This window comes from Choloepus didactylus, chromosome 4 (genome assembly GCF_015220235.1).
Source record: "Choloepus didactylus isolate mChoDid1 chromosome 4, mChoDid1.pri, whole genome shotgun sequence".
NCBI lineage: Eukaryota > Metazoa > Chordata > Mammalia > Pilosa > Megalonychidae > Choloepus > Choloepus didactylus.
The window spans coordinates 113,074,713-113,094,823 of NC_051310.1; the positions used below are offsets into that span (position 1 = coordinate 113,074,713).

The 20,111-nt window shown below is 34.8% G+C and overlaps 1 protein-coding gene and 1 pseudogene across 13 annotated transcripts in view; one reads left to right on the forward strand and one right to left on the reverse strand.

The window, feature by feature from the left end:
* The window catches only part of DENND4A (DENN domain containing 4A), a 200,677-nt gene that overhangs the window by 25,654 nt on the left and 154,912 nt on the right, over nucleotides 1-20,111 (forward strand). For 9 of the 13 annotated variants that reach the window (XM_037833638.1, XM_037833646.1, XM_037833645.1 and 6 more), the window contains exon 2: nucleotides 16,494-16,570. The exons of 1 other annotated variant lie outside the window; for it this stretch is intronic. The gene's annotated coding sequence lies outside the window, so the exon portion shown is untranslated. Of the gene's footprint in view, nucleotides 1-16,493; nucleotides 16,571-18,046; nucleotides 18,136-20,111 lie in introns of all 13 variants that reach the window. 3 more of the 13 variants (XM_037833639.1, XM_037833642.1, XM_037833643.1) reach the window with 1 other exon arrangement.
* On the reverse strand, nucleotides 9,662-13,152 carry LOC119532767 (annotated as a pseudogene).

The window sequence follows — 20,111 nt, forward strand, 5'->3', positions numbered from 1 at the left end:
TTATTTTGTTACTATATATGCAATCTAACATTTTTCCCTTTAATCACATTCAGATATATATTTCAGTATTGTTACTTGCATTCACAATGTTGTGCTACCATCACCACCCTTTCATCACCAAAACATTTCCATCATTCCAAATCGAAGCCCTGTACATCTTAAGCATTAATTTTCCATTCCCTATCCCCAGCCCATCCCCTGGTAACCTATATTCTAGATTCTGACTCTATGGGTTTGCTTATTCTAATTGTTTCAAATCAATGAGATCATACAATATTCATCCTTTTCTGTCTGGCTTATTTCACTCAACCTGATGTCTTCCAGGTTCATCCATGTTGTTGCATGTGTCAGGACTTAATTCCTTTTTATGACTGAATAATATTCCATTGTATGTATAGTCCACATTTTATTTATCCATTCATTGATGGACACTTTGACTACTTCCATCTTCTGGCAATTGTGAATTGTGCTGCTGTGAACATCAGTGTGCAAATATTTTTTTGAGTCCCTGCTTTCAGTTCTTTTGGTTACATACCTAGAAGTGGGAATCTCCAGTCATATGGGTAGTTCTATACTTAGCTTTCTGAGGCACCACCAAACTATCTTCTACACTAGCTGCATCATTTTATATTGCCACCAGCAATGAATGAATGTTCCTATTTCTCCACATCCTCTCCCACACTTGTAATTTTCCATTTTTTTTTTAAATGGCAGCCATTCTAATGGGTGTGAAATAGTATCACATTGTTAGTTTTGAGTTGCATTTCCCTGATGGCTAGTGATGTTGAGCATCTTTTCATGTGCTTTATGGCCATTTGTTTATCTTCTTTGGAGAGATGTCTGTTCAAGTCTTTTGCCCATTTTTTAATTGGGTTGTTTGTCTTTTTGTTATTAAGTTGAAGGATTTCTTTATATATTCTGGATATTAAACCTTTATTGGATATATAGTTTCCAAATTTTTTTTTCCCATTGTGTAGGTCATCATTTTACTTTCATGATAATGTCCTTTGAGGAAGAAAAGTTTTTAATTTTGATGAGGTCCCATTTATATATTTTTTCTTTTGTTGCTAGTGCTTTGAGTGTAAAGTACAAGAAACCATTGCCTAACATGAGGTCCTAAAGATGCTTCCCTACCTTTTCTTCTAGGACTTTTATAGTTCTAGCCCTTATAGTAAGGTCTTGATCCATTTTGAGTTGATTTTTGTATATGGTGTGAGGTAGGGGGTCCTCCTCCTTTTTTTTTTTTTGGAAATGGAGATCGAGTTTTCCCAGCACCATTTGTTGAAAAGACTGTTCTTTCCTAGTTGAGTGTTTTTTGCCACCTTGTCAAAAATCAGTTGGCTTATAAATGTGGGGGTTGATTCCTGAGCTCTCAATTCTATTCCATTGGTCTATATATCTGTCCTTGTGCCAGTACCATGCTATTTTGATTACTGCGGCTTTGTAATAAGATTTAAGTTTGGAAGCGTGAGTCCTCCAACTTCATTCTTCTTTTTCAAGATGGCCTTAGCCTTTTGGGGCCCCTTACCCTTCCATTTAAATTTGATGATTGGATATGACTCCTGGGGAGGAATGTAGACCTGGCATCGTGGGACGGAGAACATCTTCTTGACCAAAAAGGGGATGTGAAAGGAAATGAAATAAGCTTCAGTGGCAGAGAGATTCCAAAAGGAGCCGAGAGGTCACTCTGGTGGGCACTCTTACGCACACTTTAGACAACCCTTTTTAGGTTCTAAAGAATTGGGGTAGCTGGTGGTGGATACCTGAAACTATCAAACTACAACCCAGAACCCATGAATCTTGAAGACAATTGTATAAAAATGTAGCTTATGAGGGGTGACAATGGGATTGGGAAAGCCATAAGGACCACACTCCACTTTGTCTAGTTTATGGATGGAGGAGTAGAAAAATAGGGGAAGGAAACAAACAGACAAAGGTACCCAGTGTTCTTTTTTACTTCAATTGCTCTTTTTCACTTTAATTATTATTCTTGTTATTTTTGTGTGTGTGCTAATGAAGGTGTCAGGGATTGATTTAGGTGACGAATGTACAACTATGTAATGGTACTGTGAGCAATCGAATGTATGATTTGTTTTATATGACTGCATGGTATGTAAATACATCTCAATAAAATGAAGATAAAAAAAAATTTGATGATTGCCTTCTCCATTTCTTGAAAGGAGGTTGTTGGAGTTTTGATTGAGATTGCATTGAATTTATAAATTGCTTTGGATAATATTGATATCATAATAATATTTAGTCTTCCAATCCATGAACATAGAATGTCCTTCCATTTATTTAGGTCTTCTTTAATTTCTTTTAGCAATGTTTTGTAGTTTTCTGTGTATAAATTCTTTACATCCTTGGTTAGATTTATTCCTACATATTTGATTCTTTTAGTTGCTATTGTACATGGAGTTTTTAAAATTTCTTCTTCCTATTGTTTATTGCTTGTCTTTAGAAACACTGCTGATTTTTGCGTGTTGATCTTGTACCCTGCCACTTTGCTGAATCCGTTTATTAGTTCTCGGGACGTTTTTTTTTAGATTTTTCAGGATTTTCTGTGCATAGAATCATATCATCTGCAAATAGGAAAAATTTTACTTCTTCCTTTCCAATTTAGATGCCTTTTATTTCTTTTTCTTGCCTTACTGCTTTAGCTAGAACTTCCAGCACAACGTTGAATAACAGTGGAGACAGTGGACATCCTTGTCTTGTTCCAGTTCTTGGAGGGAAAGCTGTCAGCCTTTCGCCATTGAGTAGGAACTCTGTTGTGGGTTTTTCATATGTGCCCTTTATTATGTTGAGGAAGTTTCCGTCTATTTTTAGTGTTCTAAGTGTTTTTATCAAGAAGGGATGCTGTATTTTGTCAAATACTTTTCCTGCATCAATTGAGATGATCATGTGGTTTTTGCCCTCCATTCTCTTAATGTGGTGTATTACGTTAATTGATTTTCTTACATTGAACCAATCTTGCATACCAGGGAAAATTCCTACTAAATCCTTATGTATAATTCTTTTAATATGCTGTTGGACTCAGTTTGTTAGTATTTTGTTGAGGATTTTTACATCTGTATTCATAAGATTTATTGGTCTGTAGTTTTATTTTCTTGTGGTATCTTTATCCAGCCTTGGTATGAGAGCGATGTTGGCCTTGTAGAATGAGTTACAGAGTCTTCCTTCCTCTTCAGTGTTTTGGAAGAGTTTGAGCAGAGCTGGAGTCAATATTACTTGGGATGTTGGGTAGAATTCCCGTGAAGCCATCTGGTCCTGGGCTTTTCTTTGTTGAGAGATATTTTTGTTTGTTTGATTTACATTTTTTATTGTGAAATATAACATATATACAGAAAAGTGATAACTTTCAAGGTACGATTTAAAAGTAGTTAGAGAGCAAATTTCAAAGAATGATATGGGTTACAGTTCCACGATTTCAGTTATTTCCTTATTGTGAAATATAACATATATACAGAAAGGTTATAAGTTTCAAAGTACAATTTAACAAGTAGCTATAGAGCAAATTTCAAAGCTGGTTATGGGTTACAGTTCCACCATGTCAGTTATTTCCTTCTAGCAATTCTAGTACCCTAAAAACTAAAAAAAAAAAAAAAATTATATACAGATTCAGTATTCAGTATTCATAATCCTTTGTTAAATCCAATCTTGTCTGTTGCTAACCCTTTCTATTATTTGATCACTTTCTCAGTCTTCAGGGATATCTGGGCAGTGACCACCCTTACTTGTTCATAATTGAAAAGGGAGGTTGACATGATGGGGAAGGGGAATGCATCTGGTTAATGTTTTTGAAGAGGCTGTTACCTCTGGGTTTGGAGACTTATCTGGCATAGGAACACTCTGGAGGATTTAAGTTTCTGAAAAGTAAACTTAATGAGTGAAACTTACATAGAGTCTCAGATAAGCACCTGGGTATTCTTTAGGATTTTCGGGACTACTGTTGATTAGGGCTTGGCATACTGTGAGCATTTGGAATATCTAACTGGAGCTTGCGTAAGAGTAACCTCCAGGGTAGCCTCTCAACTTTACTTGAAATCTGTTAACCACTGAAACCTTATTTTGTTACCGTTCTTTTCTCCCTTTGTTGGAAGTTTTTTGATGACTGATTCAATCTCTTTACTAGTTATTTGTTTGTCAAAATCTTTTATTTCTTCTTGAATCAATGTAGTTTATGTGTGTGTTTCTAGGAATTTTTCCATTTCATCTAGATTATCTAATTATTGGCAGTTGTTCATAGGATCCTCTGATAGTCCTTTTTATCTCAGCAGGGTCAGTAGTAATGCCCCCCTTTTCATTTTTGACTTTTTTTTTTTTGTATCCTTTCTCTTTTTTTCTTTTCATTCTAGCTAAGGGTTTGTCAATTTTATTGGTCTTTTCAAAGAAACAACTTTTGGTTTTGTTGATTTTTCTCCAGTGTGTTTTGATTTTCTATTTCATTTATCGCTACTCTAATCTTTGTTATTTCCCTCCTTCTGCTCAACTTCAGGGTTAGTTTGCTCTTCTTTTTTAGTTCTTCCAGTTTTGAGATTAGGTCTATGATTTGAAGTCATCTTTTTTTTTTTCCATCTTTTTTATTGTAGAATATAACATATATACATAAAAGTGACAACTTTCCAATACAATTTAACAAGTAGTTAGTAAATTTCAAAGAATATTATAGATTATAATTCCACAGTTTCAGTTATTTCCTTATTATGAAATATAACATATATACAAAAAGGTAATGTTTTTCAAAGTATGATTTAACAAGTATATTTATAGGAAATTTCCAAACTTATTATGAGTTATAGTACCATAGTTTCACATCTTCTTTTTTTAAATGTAAGCATTTAAAGTTATAAATTTCCCTCTCTTCACTGTCTTTGCTGCATCTCATAAATTTTGTCATATTGTATTTTCATTTTCATTTGCCTCAAGATATTTCCTAATTTCGCTTCTGATTTCCTCCTAACCCATTGCTTGTTTGAGAGTATGTTGTTTAATTTCTACATATTTCTGAATTTTCTGTTTCTTCCTCTTACTGATTTCTAGCTTTATACTGTTGTGGTTGGAGAATATACATTGTATGATTTCAGTATTTATTAATTTATTGAGTCTTTTTTTTTTTTCCCCCAACATATGGTGTATCCTGGGGAATGATCCTCATGCATTTGAGAAGAATGTGTATTCTGTTGTTGTTGGGTGAAGTGTTCTAAATATGTCTGTTAGGTCTAGTTAGTTTAGTGGATTATTTAAGTCCTGTGCTTCCTTATTGATCTTCTCACTAGATATTCTATCCATTTTTGAGAGTGGCATGTTAAAGTCTCCTATTAATGTAGAATCATCACTTCCTCCTTTCAAATCTGTCAGTTTTGCTTCATATGTTTTGGGGCTCCGCTATTAGGTGCGTATTAATTTGTGTTTGTTACATCTTCCAGTTGAATTGCCCCCTTTATCAGTTTATAATAACCATCTTTGACCCTTGTAACTGTTTTTTAATAGTCTATTTTATCCGATACTAGTACAGCTACCCCAGCTACCTTTTGGTATGTTTTTTTTTTCCCTCCTTTTACTCCCAACCTACTTTATCTTTTAATTTAAAGTGAGTCTCTTGCAGACAGCATATAGTAGTGTCATTTTTTAAATCCTTTCTGCCAATCTCTGCCTTTTCACTGGCTAGTTTAATCTGTTTGCTTGTAAAGTCACTACTGATAATACCAGACTTTCTTCTGCCATTCTGTTATTTAGCCTTTATAAGTCTTACACCTTCTTATACTTTCCTTGTTCCTCACTTCCTTTTTTTTTGTTTGTTTTTGAGCTTGACATGTTTATTGGGATTTTAGTAAAGATGTACATCTCTGTTGTTTCTCTCTCCATTCCTGACCTTAGATAAATATTTCATTTGGGTTAAGAAAAGAATATATAGGGAAGGGATAGATGTTATTTTAACATAAACAATAAAATGGATAACAATGGAAAGTCTTTCTATATTAAAGGAAGTTAAATGCACATATCTTGATGAAATTAAATCATGTAAGAACTAATATTCTGTCTGTATTTCCATTGTTTTACTTGGGGCCTATTCTAAACTTAAATGCAAGTGAACAAAGTGTTAGAAATATACAACAGTCAGGCTGCTTCTCTGAGTTATTAATTACCTATTAAAAGAGATCAGTGAGCAGTTACCACCATTAAAATAGTCTGTAGCTGCCTCCAAATTTAACATTGTAGGAATTTTTAGAGAAACCATCATACTGAATGTTTCTTTTATCTGTGACTATGCTTTAAAAGATGCATTTACCTGTCACATTAAGAAAAGTTCATATGCAATACAAAAATACCAAAAACCAAACCAAAGCCTACCACACAGAGAACTAACAAAGTATATGTGGTCAGACATTCCATGAAATATGTTTGAAGATGCACTTTTCTTCCTTCTATTTCACTAAAGTGTGCTTTTGAGAGGCTATTCGTCAATGCATAGACACTTAAAATAAGCCATATTATTCTATTAATAAGAAAGTTCAATTTAAATTGGATTTCACAAGTTAGTAACTTAAATGTTTTGACAAAGTACAGAAAGTAAATCTTTTCATTTTCCATCTTCATACAATGTTAATTTTTTTGGTGTTTATACCTTTTAAAAAATAAAAATAGCCAAATATTTAAGCAATATGTACATTTATGTATTTTTTTGGTGGTGGTTTATATTTTAAAAGAAACAGCTTCCTTATTATTTACCTCAAGTTCTGGTGGAAATGTGTTCTAGTTTGCTAGTGCTGCCAGAATGCAAAACACCAGAGATGGATTGGCTTTTATAAAAGGGGGCTCATTTGGTTACACAGCTACAGTCTTTTTTTTAAATTCATTTTTTTTTTTTTTTTTTTTTTTTTTTTTAATCATCATTTTATTGAGATATATTCACATACCACGCAGTCATATAAAACAAAGTGTACATTCAGTTGTTTACAGTACCATTATGTAGTTGTGCATTCATCACCAAAATTAATTTTTGACATTTTCATTACCACACATACAAAAATAAGAAGAATAAAAATTAAAGTGAAAAAGAACAATTAAAATAAAAAAGAACACTGGGTGCCTTTTTTATTTTTAATTCCCCCATTTTTCTACACATCCATCCATAAACTAGACAAAGGGGAGTGTGGTCCATATGGCTTTCCCAATCACATTGTCACCCCTCATAAGCTACATTTTTATACAATCGTCTTCAAGACTCATGGGTTCTGGGTTGCAGTTTGATAGTTTCAGGTATTTACTGCTAGCTATTCCAATTCATTAGAACCTAAAAAGAGTTGTCTCTATTGTGCGTAAGAGTACCCACCAGAGTGACCTCTCAGCTCCTTTTGGAATCTCTCTGTCACTGAAGCTTATTTCATTTCCTTTCACATCCCCCTCTTGGTCAAGAAGATGTTCTCCATCCCACGATGCCGGGTCCAGATTCCTCCCCGGGAGTCATATTCCACGTTGCCAGGGAGATTCACTCCCCTGGGTGTCAGATCCCACGTAGGGGGTAGGGCAGTGATTTCACCTGCCCAGTTGGCTTAGCTAGAAAGAGAGGGCCACATCTGTACAGCTACAGTCTTAAGGCCATAAAGTGTCCAAGGTAACACATCAGCAATCAGGTACCTTCACTGGAGGATGGCCAATGATGTCCAGGAAACCTCTGTTAGCTGGGAAGGTACATGGCTTGTGTCTGCTCCAAAGTTCTGGTTTCAAAATGGCTTTCTCCCAGGACGTTCCTCTGTAGGCTGCAGTTCCTCAAAAATGTCACTCTTAGTTGCTCTTGGGGTGTTTGTCCTCTCTTAGCTTCTCTGGAGCAAGAGTCTGCTTTCAGTGGGCATCTTCAAACTGTCTCTCATCTGCTGCTACTCTCTCAGCTTCTGTTCATTCTTCAAAGTGTCACTCTTGGCTGTAGCAAGCTCACTCCTTCTGTCTGAGCTTATATAGTGCTCCAGTAAACTAATCAAGGCCCATGCTGAATGGGTGGGGCCACACCTCCATGGCAATTATCCAATGAAAGATCTCGCCCACAGTTGAGTGATCACATCTCTACAGAAACATCCAATCAAAAGTCTCCAACCCAATCAACACCAATACATTTCCTGCCCACACAAGACTGCATCAAAGATAATGGTGTTTTGGGGGACATAATACACCAAACCAGCACAAAATGCTTATAGGAACTAGCTGAGAACAAAAACCAACAGAAGCACATTCAAACTACTAATTTACTTTGGTTGCAAATGGTCATTCCTTGAAGACTAATGAAGGTAGACAAGACCCATTAAGGTAAGTGAGCTATTTCAAATACTCCACAGTTCACATAAAATTTTAAAAAGTATTTATTTTAAAAGAGCTAAATGTCTGTATCCACTGATAGCCATGCAATACCTAGTTTATGATGACTTGAAACAGAACAAATGCCCATAGGAAAAAAAGCTGTGTTTTAAATTTATCTAAATTTCCTTTCAGTCAATAGTTCAGTAACATTCTCCTCCCAGTACAATACTACCTTTCTATAAGGATGTTTCTAGGAGCCAGACAGTTCGGTAATGAAGGAGTTAAGAGAGTAACTGCTTGCATTTTAAACCAGGTTAAATAGGCAGTAATTTTTTGCTTCCCTCTTAATGTGCTAATAATTGTGTCTGAAAAATATATGCAATTCTTAAAAAGGTACTGTTCTAGTTTGCTAATGCTGCCAGAATGCAAAACATCAGAGATGGATTGGCTTTCATAAAAGGGGGGTTATTTGGTTACACAGTTACAGTCTTAAGGCCATAAAGTATCCACAGTAACACATCAGCAATTGGGTACCTTCACGGGAGGATGGCCAATGGTGTCCAGAAAACCTCTGTTAGCTGGGAAGGCACGTGGCTGGCATCTGCTCCAAAGTTCTGGTTTCAAAATGGCTTTCTCCCAGGATGTTCCTCTCTAGGCTGCAGTTCCTCAAAAATGTCACTCTTAGTTGCACTTGGGGTATTTGTCCTCCCTTAGCTTCTGCAGAGCAAGAGTCTGCTTTCAACGGCCGTCTTCAAAACATCTCTGTAAACTGCAGTTCCTCTCTCAGCTCCCGTGCATTCTTCAAAGTGTCCCTCTTGGCTGTAGCTCCTCTTCAGAATGTCACTCTCAGCTGCACTGAGTTCCTTCTCTTTGTCAGCTCATTTATATGGCGCCACTGATCAAGGCCCACCCTGAATGGGTGGGACCACACCTCCATGGAAATTATCTCATCAGAGTTATTACCTATAGTTGGGTGGGGCGCATTTCCATGCAAATAACCTAACCCAAACATTCCAGCTTTATCCCCACTAATATGTCTGCCCCACAAGATTGCATCAAAGAATAGGCTTTTTCTGGGGGACATAATACGTTCAAACCAGCACAGGTACCATTTCTGATTTCTTTATTATTTGTAATCTTTGGAAACTAATTACATGAAACTACAAAATTAGCAAATGTCTTGATATCTTTATATAAAACATAAATTACCTCTAATTTCAAACTCATTTATTAATGTACCACTCAGTCTTTAAAAAAAAAAAGAAAAAGGCGGCTCCAATAATAGTCTCATACCATTCTTTAAAAAGGGAAACTGTTCTTTTTAACTTTACACCCACTGCCATACCCCAGCCTCAAAACACATCATTTAATTGTCTTGATCACAGACATTTCCAAGGTGAGATTTTGTATTTCACTCCCATAGCTTCTGGTTATTAGAAAGCCCGTGCTTCCCTTTGTTGAGGAGTTTGGTCCTGCTGTTGTTGGTGTATCCCTTCCAATATTCTTCATTCTCATCTTTGCTTCTGGAAGCATTTCCTCTGGCTTACTATCTTCATCTTCACTAAAAGCTGCTGCTACTGAAAGGGTTTTTGGAGCAAGAGTTGAAACAGTTTCTTTAGGCTGACTTGATCCAAGTTTGATGGATATGGCTGATGTTTTCTTTGTCATTTGACTGCCTATGGCAAATCCAAACTTGGAGATCTTTGTAGGCTTTGTTGGAAGGTTGCCAGCTGCTTCTTTAGCTCATTGCTTTTCAGCACTGTGACTGGAACTTTCCCCTCCATTACTGGAAGAAACAGTCTTAGTTTTCACAGGTTTTTCTCTTCTTCTTCAGGTCCTCCAGTGGTTGTATCTCGGTGCAGCTTCTCAGGCCTCTCCTCCCTCTCCTTTCCGTCTTCGATGGCCTCCCCTAGTGCCACACCCCTCACTTCTTTTAATGCCTGCTTTTATATTTGCCTTTTGGTGTCTTACCATATTGAGTGCCTTCTCATTTCTATCTGGATATATTATTCACCTATTTTTCTTTTGGTTACCATGGGGTTAAAATTTAACATCCTAAATATAAAACAGTCATATTTGGTTAATACCAACTTAATTTCAGTAGCAATACCAGTTTAATCTCAGTAGCATGTACATGCTCTGCTGCCTTCCCCAGAAGGTCTCTCCTAAGAATAAATTTTAAACTGTCCAGGTAACTTTAGCTCCAGATTCCAATTCTGTATGAGAGCATCTGGTTCAGCAATCAGTGCCTGATCCCTAAGTAGAGAGAGCAAAAAACGGGTCTTTTTGGCTTCTATGGTTGGATCTAGGGCCCAGTTTCTTTCCAAGACACACATGCTGGCAGATTCTCTAAATGTAGGAAGGGGAGTTCAGATGCAGGACAGCCAGAAATAAATCTGACACATATCCTTTCAATAAACAGTCGATAAATAGTTAATAAATGAGAGAATCAGATTCATATCCTGTCTCAAAAAACCTTTATATAACCAAGCATTGAAATGATTACAGTGCCACTTCTGCAATTCAAAATAAAATCAATACCAAACTATAAAATAAGCAAAATCAGCAAAGTTCTGATTTTAAAATGATATATACCTCATTATTAAATTATTGAAATCAATTTAAATTCAGTTTAAACATTTTTTTTTTTGGTTGTTGTTGTCTCTCTTCTGCGGTACCCTGAGCACATCTTATTTGCTTATTGGATAATCTAACACTGTTTTCAGCAATGACTTAATTAAAACAACAATAACAACAAATCAGTATTTTAGAGAGCTCAGTAAGGAGAATGCCTCTGCTTGCTAATTTTTATTTCTTTCTAAGCCTTCTTACCCATCAAATATAAGGTTTTATTACAACCATTGAAAAATTGTTTGGCATTTCTACCAAAATTTCATTCCTAGGTTTATTTAAAACAATGCATGTACTTGTGCATTAAAAGATGAATACAGTGATTTGTGCAAGACTTTGTATTTATAATAGCCTAAAACTGGAAATAAGCCAAATGTTTATTATCGTAGAATGGGTAAATAAAATTGTGATATTTTCTTAAAATGAAAACTATACAGAAGTGAAAATGAACAAACTGTTGCTACACATATGAGTGTGGCTGAATCTCAAACATATACTTTAGAGTGAACACAGCTAGACCAAAAGAATACATATCGTATGAGTCCTTTCATGTTTCATTTATACAAAGTTCAGAAACAGACAAAACTATAGTTAGAAGTCAAGATAGTAGTTATCTTCAGGAAGGTTGGAGGGGGCTTCCTCTTTCTTGGTAATGTTCTATTTCTTGATCTAGGAGTTGATTATAATGGGTGGTGTATTTAGTTTGTGATACTTCCTGGACTTGTTCACTCTTCTATATGTACGTTATACTTTAATTAAAGTGAAAAGACAAAAACAAAAGAACAAAGTTGTGTATGGATTAGCTTGGGGAGCGTGGCTCAGTGAACTCCTAAAATTGTGTGTAAAATTTTTTCTACATATGTATATCAGGGGCTAGAAGATCCATAGCATTAATTACATTCTCAAAGGGGTCATGATCCAAAAAAGGTTAAGAACCCACATCACCAAAGCCTACATATTCAGAAAAATTATTGCTAATTTAAAAATTTTTATTAGGGAAAGCTTACTTTTTACAATGGAAAAAATTCTTTATCTCTAAGAGAAGACCCTCTGTGTTTTGGATCCCATCCCCTCACACTTTCTCAAGGTTTTCACTTGTACAGTTGTTTTAGTTTCCAGGCTGCCAAAGCAAATACCATGGAATGGGTTGGCATAAACAACGGGAATTTATTGGCTCACAGTTTTGAGATTAGGAAAAGTCCAAAATGAAGGCATCATCAAGGCGATTCTTTCTCCCAGATGACTGTAGTGTTTTGGAGTTTGTTGTAGGCGATGCTTGGTCCTTGGCTTTTCTATCCTATGGCAGTGCACATGGTGGCCTCTCCTGGCTTCTCATTTCCATGTTCAGTTGATGTTCAGCTTCTGGCTGCTCCCTCTGTGACTTTTTTTTCCCCCGTCTCTCTCTTTGACCTTCTTTATAAGGCATTCAGTAATAGGATTAAGATCCATCCTGATTGAGGTGGGCTGCACCTTAACCGAAGAAACCTCATAAAAAAGCCCTACTTATAATGGGTTCATACCCACAGGAATGGATTAGGCTTAAGAACATGTTTATTTGGGGTACATACAGCTCCAAACCATCACAGTAATTTTAGTCACCCTAAGGAGTACTCTTTCAAGTAGCTTGTGTGTGTCTGTGAAATAGGGAAGAAAAGCCAGATATTGTATGTTTGAGAGAAACTTTTGGGAAAATGCCATTGGTGGCAGTTCATTTTAGATACCAGCTAAAAAATGATATTTCAAAGAGGAAGGAAGAACTTTTGTGATGTGGGGGTGGTATGCATATGGGAAATTAAGTAAAAAAGGATGGTGCAATAGATGAAATTTAAAACCTGACTTCCCTTTCGCTGTGGAGTGCTAAGCACAATATATTTGCATTTCACTTACAGTATTGAGTTTGAATAGATTTTCAGTGCAAGATTGGTAGTTGCTTTTTGATGTTATTATTAGTTTATAGGGAAACTACTTTCATTGTCGGAATGATAAAGCAGATAGTTTATTTTTAGAAGAATGTAAATAGCATTAAAAATTCTCTAGATGCCATTGCCCCATCTCTTTATAATATTTCTCGTTTTCTCCTTCCCATTTCTGCGTTGTTTTTTTTTTTTTACTTTTATGCTTTCTATATTGTTTTCCTCTCATCTTTTTTATTTCTTTTCTTGCTATATCTCTTTATTCAACTTTTTTCCCTTTTCTGTTTTACCCTTCTCTCTCAATTTTGGTCATCGTTCCTTCTCTTACCTGCTAATTGCCTCTCTCTCTTCAGTCATTTTAACTTCTCCCACTTACTATTAATTTATGTATTCTTTTTTTTTTGTCTATCAAAGCTCATGTTCACTAAGTAGCATGTAGTTCTCCTCAGGTAATCAATTGCTTTCTTCTCTTCCATTCTTGAATATGAAGTATGGTGTAGTAGAATTCCTAATTAAAAACCATGAGAGGTGATTCATAAATTGATGTCTTTGGTCTTAGGTAAGCTATTTAAGTTTTATGTCTCATTCTTCAACTGTAAAAGGAGGAATTGAAACTCAATCTCCTAGGACCCTCTTAGCTCTAAAATCCTATGATTCTATGGTGTATTAATTTTCTCACTTTTTCTCATGTTCTGAGCTCATTCCTTTAATAAATGTTTGTACACCTACCATGTATTTATGACTGCTGTGTATATAAGGGAATAAAAAAAAAATAGACGTCATGGTTCCTGCTTGAAGTTACATACCATCTGGAGAGGCAAGAAGTATCAGTATATTAACACTCGGTTAAGTTATTTCTAGTCTGTTCCTGTTCTGTCTAGACCAACTCTGTATTCTCAAAGGAATACCAGTTACTTCAGCTCTAATCTGATTTCTGGATGACATACAGGATTGCCCTTGAACATAATAAAAGACTCCTAGAAATCCCAATTGTAGTTGTTCTGTAGCATTATTTTATATTATCCGTTTGCTTCCAATCTGGAACTTATCCTTAATAGGAAAATTTATTTCAGAACTAAGGTGGTTGATCTCTATCATGACTTAGTAGTTGATCTGTCTCTTCCATCCTTATCTTTTTGTGCATACTTATGATTGATCATTTATATGGCTGTATAATCATGTTCAAATATAACATTGCAGGTGGTTGAGTAAATGTGACCAACGAGTCCTTCCACATCATGTATGCTAATATTTTGTGCTCTGATTTGTTTCTGAAACCTATTTTGTAAGTGGGCATTGCTTTTGGAAACATCTTTTTCTTTCAAGGCTGTATGTGCTCTCTGGTTAAAAATCCACGAGGAGTAGGTGCATGAAAGGGAAGTGGGTGTGATTATAAAAGTGCACATGTGACTGTTCTATATCTTGACTGTGGTGGAGGATACACAAACCTGCACATGTGATAAAATTGCATAGAGCTAAACACACACACACATATGCATACACACAAATGAATACAAGTAAAACATGGGAAATCAAAATAGGATAGGTGAATTGTACAAATGATTGGTCAGTATCCCAGTTGTAATATTGTACTATAGTTTTACAAGATGTTATCCTTGGGAGAAACTGGGTAAAAGATATGCCCTGTCTTTCAGTATTATTTCTTACAGCTGTATTGAATCTAAAATATCTCTAAAGAAAAAGTTCAACTAAAAGAGTAGCAATTTAGAGGAGTCTATGCTGAAGTTAAATTAGCACTTGTAGCTGCAGGAAGTACATTGACAATCATTCTGTGAAGTATGACTTCCCATTCAGATCAAAGGGTGATCTACTAAATAAATTTCACTCATTCTCTAATCCAAGTTTTCTTGTGCAGGTATGGAAAGTGAAGCAATAGCTATGATATTTTGGCTAACTTAGCAGAAAATGTGGCATTTGTACACACTTAAGTGATGCCAGTTTTACATCAGTCTTATCTGCAGCGAATAGAAAATCAATTAATTCTAATAACCACTCAATTTTTTCATACAATTCATGGACTCAAAGTAAAGCTTTTGGAAGTTCATTCTGTTAAATATGGAACATTTTATTTCATTGTTGAAAGCTACTATGAGTTAATCTAAAAATTCAACATTGAAGAAACTTTTTTTTGAGTAATAATACAAATACTAAATTTAGTGAAGCGTAGTCATGGTCAAAACAATGTCCTTACTTTATTAAGAAACTCTGTAGCAGAAACTGTATTTGTAATTCATTGTAGTACATTCTTAATTCATAAGTGCATCAAAACAAACCTGATATTCTACCAATAAAATAGGAGCTGTACTTTTCAAGCAATTTTTTATATATACAATTAGAGAATTTTAATAGAAAAATTTTGTGATAATCTGATGAATTAAAAAAAATGTTAACAGATCAGTCAGTATTCATTTTGTCTGCTGTCAGCAATAAGATTCTAGAAATACTTGAAGAAAAATACATCACTCCATATTTACTGTCTGAAATTTTTCAGTGAGCCTGAGGGGTGGCATGGTGTCCTAGTTTTTAAAAAACATATATCCATCCTGGCCATTTTTAGCAGTACAAAATTATACTTATATTTCTTCTCATTCACTCTTTTCATCTTCTGTTCCAAGACACATTATCAAATCTTTGACTCAATTTTGGCTCTTTCCCTTCTTCCTCATTTATCACAGACATACCAAGTTATGCAAATCTGATGTCTGTTATTGCTGCTATTTCCCTGTCATTAGTTAGATATTCCATATTACTTAAAGTTGTGGTTTAGCTTATCCTTAGGTTTCTTCCTTTTAATCTGCTTGTGATTTCTGCACTTCAACTTATTTTCCTCGGAAACGGTTTGGCTCTTATCGAAACTCCGTGTGTGTGTGTCTGTGTGTTCCCAGCATTAAAAGCTAAACCACAGTAAATTGGTCCAATACAGTTGGACTAGGTTTACTCTAAGACTTAGAGTTGGACTGATTTTACTTTAAAACTTTGACAGTTGGCATTATCTTTCCATTTGGTGTTTAAAAAGACTCATAACTACAATTTACTACATTACTCAATTTTAAGAAAATATGACAATGGCATATTGAATCCCATGATACAACATTGCTTATTACCTTGGTCCAGAAGACTTTGATTCTTTGATGAGCTCCAGATTATATTTGTTGTTAAGGATAACTGATTCTATTTAAATTCTATTTTAAAAATTTGCAATCAAGGGAAAGTACTTTTGGGTATAGACTTATTTGAAATGTGTTATGCACATGGAAGTTACTTGAGTCTATATTTAAATTGCTTCTAAGAATGAGACAGTGCATAATGCCTCAGGAATAGTCATAGTTTTCTTTCTTACATTCCTTGCTTCTGTAGATATTCATTCTGTGCCCTTGCTTAATCTTTTGTGTTCTGTCTTCTTCCCCTTTATCTGCCTTTTTTTTTTTTTCTTTTTTTCTTTTTAGTGTGTATCTCTTCTTGATTGAAATGTGTGTTCTGGAAGAACTGGTATTTGGCATATTGGCTCTTAAACATATGAAAACAATATATACAATAATTTTGTTTAAAAATCATCATTGATAATAGAACTTCTCAGGGGGACATAATTGATTGAAATTAATTTAAGCTCAATTCTTACTCTTTTCAATACAGTTTTTTGCAAACTCTGAGGTTTGCAGAATTCACAAGTTGATATCTGGCATCATTTTCAGAGAGACCTTCAGTGATGTGTAAGTAATTTTTGTTTTTCATTTTGATTTGTACTATTAGTTGTTTTCTGTGTTAAATACAGTGAAACTTTAATTTGCCGGAACTCTTCAGAAGAGTTCTGAGTAGTGATTATATTCTCAGTAATCCAGAATACTGGATTAAGGGATTTGGGTTCTTGCCTAGGCTTTGCCACTAACTAGTTGGGTATTCTTAAGTAAGCTACTTTCTGTGCTTCAGTTTCTTTGACTGTAAAATTAAGGATTAAACTGGTTCAAATAAGAGTCTTTCCCCTCTAAATCTGTGTTATTCCTGTCGTAGGTTTTTATAAAACAGGGATCAGCAATCTTTCAAAAGAGAACTGTCAAATTATACTTTATATTTTTTGTTAATTAATTTCTAATTGCAGTAAAATATTATAAAATAAAATCATTTTAACTATTTTAAGTGGACAATTCTTTGACAGTAAGTTCATTGACAATACTATGTAACTTTCACCACTATTTCCAGAATATTTTTATCGTCCTAAATCAAAACTCATAATTATTTATCAATAACTTCTCATTCCCCACCCTTGCCACCTCTAGTAACTACTATTCTGCTTTCTGTTTCTATGAATTTGATTATTCTCAGTATTTCTTATAAGAGATATCAGGCAATATATGTCTTTTCATTTCTGGCTTATTTCATTGTCTTCAAGGATCATCCATATTGTAGTTTTCCATTCTGTGGATAACACTGCATTTTGTTTACCCATTCATCTCTTGGGTTCACTTGAGTTGCTTTTGTAGTTATTGTGAATAATGTGATGTACGTTGGGATATGGATGTCTGTCCAAGTCCCTGCTTTCACTTCTTTTGCACATTTATGTTTTGATTTTTTGTTGTTGTTGGTTTTTGCTTGGGGGTAGGTAGTGAGAAGGGGTCGGTGGTGATTCCAAAATAGATTAGGAGACAGGTAAGCCCCCTTACTCAAAAAATCTCTCTTACATAATCCTTCAGTTTGGGATAATAAAGCTTACTTAAAAAAAATCAATTTTGTTTTGGGAGAATTAAACCTTTTAAAAACCTTTTAAATAATAAAGATAAAAAAATATTCAACCTACTGTTAAGTATAATATACAAGTAAGATTTCTTTCCTTTCAAAATCTCTGTGGGATGCTGATGCTGAAGGAATGCCAGTTTTCAAGGAAGTGGTAAAAGGGACGGCAGTGAAGGGGTTACTTCTGTGCATGGGGCCTTTGGGGAGAACTGGCAGGGGAGGACTATGAGACAAGCAACTCTGAGCAGGGTGAAGGTAAGCATTCGGAACTTGGAAGGGTGATAGGAGGAAAGATGGCTAGAGGGTGGAATAAAGTAAAGGAAGGGATTTGAAAAAATAGAACTAAACAAGACTCCTTGTTACCAGCTCCTAGAATAGTGTCAAATTTTATTAAGTATGTATTTAAAATTCATTGAATGAATTAATTACTTATTCAGTAAATTTCTAATTTTGCCTAGGGCCCTGATGGTGGTGGTTATTGGTTACTAGACTCAAATCATATAATTTACCAATGTCTGTCCTACATTCAACAACTACAGTGTTTAAGGTAATTGAGGTTAAGACAAAAATGTTTCTGAATTATAGAAAAAAATGTCATTATGTTTAGCACAATATACTTGAGGAAGGCCAGACAGTGAACCATTCAGTCATTTAACAAATACTTCTTAAGCACCTACTTGCCATACTTTGGGTACTAGCTGGGAATGTAAAAATGGGTATATGTATTTCTGTTTGATGGACTATTATGTAGCCATTTACTATAATTATGAAGATTATAGTGGTTTGGAAAAATGCTTATTAAATAAATGAAAAATGCAGACATTTATATTCTGATTATAACTGTGCATGAAGACTAGAAGGATATTTTCTGTTCTGAAAAAGGACTAGGAAACATGGCTAAACAGAAACCTGATTTATTATTATGAATGGGATTGTTGATTTTCTTTTTTCTTTTTGCTACTTTGTACAGTTTATTAAGGTTAGATGAAAGTCCATATAAATTTAAATTATTTTGGAAAATAAGATGAATATATAGTGATAAAGAGGAAATAGTATGTGTAGTCAAAGTGGAAAAGTGCAAAGTTGTATTTGAAGGACAGTAGATAGATTACCTTGGTTGGAAGAAAGAAGTTAGGAAAGATGGAAATGAGACTCTGTAGTTTAGTTTTGATAATGTAAGAAAAGATGAGCTAGATTAGGTTCTTGAACTGGGGAATTAAGTTTTTAAAAAAAAGCAGAAAATTTCTTCTTATTTAAGTGAACTGGAGTGAGGAGAAGTTGAACTGGTCCATTGTATTATCAGCCATTTTCATATATAAATCTGAGTTTGTTACCCTATGTCAAGTCCTGTCTGGAAGGTTTTTGTTCTTTTTACCATTTCAGTAGTAGCATATAATTTTATAAAACTTTTATGTTTAGGTTTTTTTTTGTTGCTGATTTTCATATATTTAAAAAATGTTTCCTCTGATTTCCACTCTTACCTTTTCCTGGCCTTAGAATTAGTAGAGGTAGCACATGCTTAATTAACTACTTTGACTTCATGGAATGAGAGAAGAAATAAAAAAGAATTTGAGTTGATTGGGCAGAAATTGAAAGGGAGAAAAGCAGGAATAAGTCTCCATTAGTTGATGAATAGTAAGAGCTTTCTTTAATGAATTCTCATTTTAGTTCTCATCAACCTTTTAGGAATAGAGGGCACATCCTTCTTGTTTTCTATTCTCAAATAAAATAGATGTAAATGTAAAGTGAAATCATAAGTTAAACAGGGATCTGAAATTTTAAGTGATGCCTATGAACATCAGTGAAATAACTCCTTAAGTTATCTATATAACCGTGTTATACCATGTTGAGCAAAGAATTAAAAAAACAATCATTGTCAGCTAGACATCCCATATGGCCACAGGAAGCCATACCCTTACCAAAAATAGATCCCAAATACCTAGGCCTCTACCTTAGATTCTACAAAAGAGTCACTCATTAAGTTTTATCTCTCAGAAATTTAAATCCACCAGAATGTTCCTATGCCAGACAAGTCCTAAAACTCAGAGGCAATAGCCCCTTCAAGAACAAAAATCAGATGCAGCCCCCTTCCCCATATTGTCGACATCCCCTTTCAGTATGAACAAGTTAGGGTGCTCACTGCCTAGACACCCCTGAAGATGGAGAAAGAGATTAAGTGAGAGGAAGTGGTAATAACAAACAAGAAAAGATTTAACAAAGGTATATGAATACCGAAACTATATAAATATATATATATATATTTGGATGCTGGGGTGTTGGAATAGCTGGAAGGAGGTAGATGACATGGTAGAACTGTACCCTTAGCATCCTTTGAAATTTGCTCTATAGCTACTTGTTGAATTGTGCTTTGAAAATCTTCACCTTTCTCTACATATCCTATATTGCACAATAGGGAAGGACCTTGAACTGTGGAACTGTAACCCATGCAGTTTTTGAGATTACCTATATAACTGCTTGTTAAGCTGTATATCGAGGGTTGACACCTTTCTGTATATATGTTAT